Source organism: Tachypleus tridentatus, chromosome 7, assembly GCF_004210375.1.
Source record: "Tachypleus tridentatus isolate NWPU-2018 chromosome 7, ASM421037v1, whole genome shotgun sequence".
In the NCBI taxonomy this organism is placed as follows: Eukaryota; Metazoa; Arthropoda; class Merostomata; order Xiphosura; family Limulidae; genus Tachypleus; species Tachypleus tridentatus.
The window spans coordinates 103,362,526-103,370,219 of NC_134831.1; positions in this window are offsets into that span (position 1 = coordinate 103,362,526).

Genomic DNA, 7,694 nt, shown 5'->3' on the forward strand with positions numbered 1-7,694 from the left:
CATGCACCTAGTCAGTCCTTTACTACTATTAATCTCAAATTGCTATCACTGTTCTTCCATTTTTCATGGAAGGTTGACAATAATCCACAAAGCAGTGATCATTTCACAAAATTTTGAGATAGACTGGCGGTGGTCACTGCCACCCACCCGTCCCGGTGGAAGCTAGATCAAGCAAACTGGCACTCTTCACTGCTCTCGCAGAATTTGATCCTGCAATTGTCTGTAAGCCATCAGCAGACAACTGTGAGGTAGCAGTAACTGACTATTATACAAGCAGCTGCTCAATGTATTCCTAAAACCTCAATGCATTTTCCATAAAATCTTTGTCCATTGTAATCCTGCCACATGGTACAGAAGGCTCAGAAACAGGCCTGGGATACATTTCATAGTTATCCCACATTCTCACACTGCATTGATTTCCAACAGGACCATGCACATGCTTGGTGGGTAAGACGTCAAAGCCAGAAGGAATCTTGGATTAAGTTCACAACCAGCAAATCTTCTTCCACCAGCTCCATAGTCATATTGGACAAAATTCGAAAGGTCATTGGGCAATATAATTCTGTCCCCTCTTGATCTTGCTCTCTGATGGTCAGGGAGTAGCTAATACAGAGCATCACAGATACTCTTGGTGAAAGATTTTGCTGGGTATCTAACATTTCTTCTTTTCCACCTTCTTAGCCATCAAGACTCAGGTAGAGCTATCACCTCTTTCCTTTGAAGCTGATTTTCACTATGACTATAATCTTTCCATTACATTGGTGGAACTCAACTGGCCCTTCATCAGTCTGGCAGTACATTGGTTGGACCTGATGATGTACACTATGAAATGCTGAGCCATCTATTTTCTGCTATTATTCTGATTGTTTTTAAGCAGATCTGGCGGAGAATATTTTCCTGATGCATGGCACCAGGCTATTAGCATAACTTTTTCTAAGCCTGGAAGGATCCCAAGATTCCTTCAAACTACTGTCCAATTGCTTTGACAAGCTGTCTCTGTAAGGCCTTAGAGAGAGTGGTCAATGCTTCTTCTTTGGTTCTTCAAATCAAACAACCTCTTCTCACCCATCCACTGTGGGTTCTGATGACAGCAATCCACCATAGGCACCTGATTCAACTTGAAATGTAAATCAGAGAAGCCTTTCAAATGACAACATCTTGTATCAATATTATTTGACATTGAGAAGGCTTATATACTTTATGGAGGTATGGCATTTTGAGACCTCCATATATATGGATTACGTGGTCATTTGCCCATTTTATAAAATGTTTTGTAATGGACAGGAGATTCCAAGTTCATGTGGGTTCAAAACTTTCCTGTTCTTTTCTATAGGGCATGGAGTCTCTCAGGTCTGTGTTTGAGTGTCACATTTTTCAGTATAAAGATTATTGTCATCACTGAACAACTTCATCTTGCTGTTGCAAACAGGCTCTATGTCGATGACTCTCACATCTTATGTCAGTTGTCAAACATGAAGTATATTAAGTGGCAGCTACAGATTGCCATCAATTGTTACTAAAGTGGACCACAGCAAATGATTTTAATTTTTCTCTCTCTAAAACCGTTTCATACTTTTTGCCACCAATAGGGTATTGACCCTGACCTTCCACCATTTGGGAACAGATCGATGTTCTGTGCTAAAGCTATGTTGCACTCTTATTCAGACAAAACTCAACTTTGGATCACTGGTCTATGGCTGTTCCAGGACCTAGACCTTAAAGAAGCTGGACCCCATTCATCATCAATGACTTTGCCTCTGCACCAGAGCTTTCTGCACTTCTCCAGTTCATAGCTTATACACAGAGCCTCATGAACCTTCTTTGCACCTCTGCTGTTTGCAACTGTCTATACAATATGTTTTGAAACTTCATTTCTTACCAAAGCATCCCACTTTGGATTGTGTTTTCCTTCCATGGTGGACCATACTTTTCAGAACAGATGATCTGCCATTTCTCCTTTTGGCTTTCATATTCATGTGCAGTTGGTTGAATTGGGTCTATCCTCGGATAACATTGCTGTATCCACTGGTCAGCTCATCCCACCATGGCTTCTTACAGTTCCCAAATGTGACTTATCTTTAAGTCATCTGAGGAAAAGACATTCCCAATTGGAAATACTGTCTGTTACTTGTTGAACATCTTTCAAACCATCCTTCCATTCTTATTTATACAGATGGTTTGAAATCAGGTGACTGTGTGGGCTCTGCCATGGTTTGTTTTGGTTCGGTGGTTCCAAGCGGAATCCCCTCTACAGCTTTCTGTGTTCACTGCTGAACTGGATGCCATTTCTCTTGCCCTGGATCACACAGAAACTAAGCAGTACTCAAACTGCACTATTTATAATGACTTCGCTCAGTTCTCTACTGGTCTGGAATCGCTTCACATTAGTTCACACCTTGTTCTTGCCAATATTCCAAACTGACTGGCCCATTTCTCATTAACATCTACTTCTATCCAGTTTTTGTGGATACCGGGCCACATTGGTATTTGCGGGAATGAGGTCGCTGACACAGTAGCTAAATGTTATCTGCTCTGGCACTATCACTGCTGTGCCTGTTCCATTCATGGACTATGGTTCTGTATTCAAGGCTTGGCTCTGTTTTTCTCTAGACTATGCATTGGCCACAGTTTTTTAACCCATTGTGTTCCTTTATCTGGGACTGATGCACCAATGTGTTGTCTGTGTAACACTCAGGTTACAATAAGCCATATTTTACTGTCTTGCTGTTGCCATGACTGACAACAACGGCACCATTTTAAACATGTTTTATCCCAAGGTTTGTCCATAACATTAGACAGTGTTATTGGTGATGGTGACACTGTTCACCTTGGAAATGATTTTAGTTTTTTAAAGGCCATTAATCTTTTTAATGCTATTTAAGTTTTTTTAATTTTTACATTAAACCTTTTTTTAATGTAATTCTCTTTTAAGAATCAAAATTCATGTAGTTAAATTTGAAATTAGAAAGTGGCTGTAGCATTAAATAACTTCGAAACCACGACTGGAAGAACAACTTCAGGTGACTAACGCTGCTATTTGAACTTACCATTTAGTCTTCCTGGTGAGTTATAATTAAAATTTTGCTACAAGTCTTTTAAAACTTTTATTACTTTATTTTCTTAAAATGGCCATAATGTCAAATAACTCTGAACCAGTGTTGGAATGGCAAACTTGGTGACTGACAGTGGTTTTTGTACTTACCTGCTAGTCTTCCTGGTTAGTTATGATAATTACAATTATGCTACAGAAAGTTCTTTACAACTTGTGTTACTGTATTTTTTCTCTTACTGCTGTAGACTAGATGTAAACATTGGTTTTAATGCTATTTTTGTGTTCCATTCCCTTAACTTTTATGAATTTTACTTAATTTAAACTTTTACTGGATGTTTGCAGCAAAAGTCTAGATGCTTTCTGCCATAAAACACCAAACCAACCAACCAAACTTTGGGGCTGTGATGGAGTTATAAGAATGACTTTTCTGTAAGATAAGATTAATTGACGAGTTGAAGTGGGTGCTTTACCTTCATGTGTAGATAGGTCTTTATAACCTTATGCAGAAATTATGAAAGACAGTTATAGAAAATATGCTTTGGCGATGCCATTTAGTTAGATATGTTCTTGTTTGACTGTATGGTGTTAAATTAAACAGAGCCACACTTGTATGACATTTAAGGTAGCTATTAGCTGTTTTGATTTTCTTCTTCAGTTCCTTCTATAGAAATACCACTTTTTATTTAATCATGGTGTTTCTGAATTTCAATGTTGAATTTTTATTCAGAAGTTTGCATTACATGAACTGTTTCCCAAGAAATCAAATTTCTACCCAGAAGTTTTTGTTTTACTAGGATTTCATACAAAGATTAATTGGCTAGAATGTTCATTGTTGCATGCAGTAGGTTCTTAATGTTGGTGTTGGTTGTTATCATATCTTTTTCTCCTTTACTACATTATTCTGTGAATTACTATGTTCCCATGCTAACTGAATCAAGTTTATTAAGAGTAGTACTTGCAAGATTTTATCGCTAAAATTTCGTTACTCTATTAATTGAGTTTTAATGAGTGAAGCAAGATTTGTGCAGTTTTTATTTGTTGATTTATCATTTTTTTATTTCATCTTAGGAATTCAGTCAGTGATTTCTGACTTCAAAGTTAAACATACTTATTTTTCATATACTTGTGTAAGTAAAGATAATATTGTTGGTTCTTTACAATTCATTGATGTTGGAATAATACAAGTTCCTTACTTTGCAGAAGAGAAATTGCTTCTTTGATGATATATTTAAAACAAAAAAAAAAAACTTGCATGCAAATTAGAAGTATTGTTAACAATCCTAGCCATATTAACTGGGAAAGAAAACTAAATATATTCAGCAAGAAAGTTAAACATTCAACAGCCACAGATTCAACTGAAAGATGGTGAGGAGATGCCATTAAGTTAAAATCCAACAGCCACTGTGATGATTCAACTATGGTGAGGAGATGCCATTCAGCAACAAAGTTAAACATCCAACAGCCACTGTGGTAAGAATCAACTAAAGATGGTGAGGATATTCCATTCAGCAAGAAAGTTAAACATCCAACAGCCACTGTGATAAGAATCAACTGAAAGATGGTGAGGAGATGCCATTCAGCAAGAAAGTTAAACATCCAACAGCCACTGTGATAAGAATCAACTGAAAGATGGTGAGGATATGCCATTCAGCAAGAAAGTTAAACATCCAACAGCTCACTGTGATAAGAATCAACTGAAAGATGGTGAGGATATGCCATTCAGCAAGAATGTTAAACATCCAACAGCCACTGTGATAAGAATCAACTGAAAGATGGTGAGAATATGCCATTCAGCAAGAAAGTTAAACATCCATCAGCTACTGTGATAAGAATCAACTGAAAGATGGTGAGGAGATGCCATTCAGCAAAATGTTAAACATCCAACAGCCACTGTGGTAAGAATCAACTAAAATGGTGAGGATATGCCATTCAGCAAGAAAGTTAAACATTCAACAGCCACTGTGGTAAGATTCAACTGAAAGATGGTGAGGAGATGCCATTCAGCAAGAAAGTTAAACATCCAAAGGTCACTGTGATAAGAATCAACTGAAAGATGGTGAGGATATTCCATTCAGCAAGAAAGTTAAACATTCAATAGCCACTGTGGTAGGAATCAACTGAAAGATGGTGAGGAGATGCCATTCAGCAAGAAAGTTAAACATCCAACAGCCACTGTGATAAGAATCAACTGAAAGATGGTGAGAATATGCCATTCAGCAAGAAAGTTAAACATCCATCAGCTACTGTGATAAGAATCAACTGAAAGATGGTGAGGATATGCCATTCAGCAAGAAAGTTAAACATTCAACAGCCACTGTGATAAGAATCAACTGAAAGATGGTGAGGAGATGCCATTCAGCAAGAAAGTTAAACATCCAACAGCTACTGTGATAAGAATCACTGAAAGATGGTGAGAATATGCCATTCAGTAAGAATGTTAAACATCCAAGGCCACTGTGATAAGAATCAACTGAAAGATGGTGAGGATATGCCATTCAGCAAGAAAGTTAAACATCCAAAGGTCACTGTGATAAGAACCTTCTGAAAGATGGTGTGAAAATGTCACTCAGTGAGATTGGTAGACAGTTCATTGGCCACTGTGATAAGCATGTCCATGAAGATGTCATTTAGCATGAAAGTTAATCTTTCACTGACTGCTGTGATAAAAACTACCTACTAGCAATTTTCTGGAACTTGCAAGAGATGTTTCATACTAAATCTTGTGTTAATCAGCCATATCTTTTAATAAAATTGTTCTTTAGCTGTTTAACAGGTCAGATGATTCAGATGCCGAAATTTGAATCACACATCCACTGTAATCTGCTGTTAATGGCACTTTGATAGTGTCTTGCACAGTAAGACATTATTTTAGAGTACTTTGTGTACAAGATATTCTAAGGAAATTAATATATTGATTTAGGCTAGAATGATTTATATTGTCTCTCAGGGTGATAATGATATTGAACAACTGTCACTTGTCCTCCGAGCATTGGGAACACCTGATGAACAAAGTTGGCCTGTAAGTAAAGGTTTTTGTTTTATTATTATCTGATATTTATTTAAGCAACAATTAATTTATTTGATGATGTAACTCATAAATAAATCACTAAAAAACCTCTTTAGTTTAAACAGTAACTAAGTGTGCATTTGTGTTCTTGATGCATATAATTAAATACATATTTGCAAAAAGGTATTTAGAAATGCTTTTTAAGAGAAATAAACATTTTATGACTGCACAGATTGTTTGTTTTTCTCAACATTTATTATGAGATGATACACTTAAGTGAAAGTTACACTACTTATGTATGAGATGGTTTGTACATCACATTGAATCTAACCCTTATAATTATGTGCTATTTGAAAAGTTTTGTGAAAAATAATTTGACCTTTTATAGTTTTATAAATGTATTTAAATTGTCAGACATTTCCTAAAACCAGCATAAAATATTTAATCATAAACATCTGTCAGTTTATAGAATAGTTTATCTACCACATGTTAAGGTGTGATTGAAATATGACAAAGTTGTCCATTCCTCACTGTCTGTCCAGGGTGTTACAGAGTTGCCAGATTACAAGAAGATTTCCTTCCCAGAGTATTCTGCAATACCATTAGAACAACTGGTTCCTGATGTGTCTAATATAAGCTCGGGACTTTCTGAGTAAATTCTTGGTGTATGATTCTGATAAAAGAATTCAGGCTGCTGAAGTAAGTTGATAAGTTAGTACTTGTCTTTATGTTGCAAGTTTAAAGTTCACTGTTAAAATGGTCTGTGTGTCTTAATGTGTTTTCAGTATTCTTGGATATGTAAGCAGCTATAGTGTTTGTTACTTATTGTCTTGATATTTGAGTGTATTATCACTATTCTTGTACATTTAATAGAGATACATTTGTTATTGTTGTATTGTTATACATATTTTAACATACTAAGGTGTTGTCGGTATTCGTGTATGTAATAGAGCTACAGTGACTCACGTTAGCTGCTACAACTCTAATACTTTAATTTTAATTGGCTTAGAATAGTCGTTAAACATGCAATGCTATATTTAAAAACTACATTATAGTATTATATAGACATCCAATATTTGTAACTGAGAAACTATGACAATGTGTCAATGTTTAAAACTACAAATTTAGTTAGTTATTAGCAAATTTAGAATGGCGAGAAGAGATTTAACAAATTTGAATGTGTCCTAAACTGCATGTCATCACAGAAGAGCTGTTATATTGATCAAAGATAGCAATAGTTCGGTTCTGAATTCACTTTCACTTGTAGCGTATCTCAGTTTAGCCAATGAAACTCAGTTCTATTGTCAACATTTAGCAAACAGAACCTTGGTAGACAAACTGAATTTCTTTCTTCAAAGGCACCCTTAGGAAGAAACATTATAACAACAAACATTTGGTGAAATTTGTATTAAATCCAACAAAAGACTTAAAAAAAAAAAAAAAGTGAAAGGGTGCAGTGAGCAAAAGGTAGGTAAGTGTATTTACATATATAAAGACTCTCACACATACATATGGCACTGAATTCACAAAGAAATATACTGTTACTTGCCATTTGAATTACAAAACACAATGTTTTAGGTAAACATATATGTTCATTTTGTACTCACTTCTCAAATTGACAATGACATCTGTATC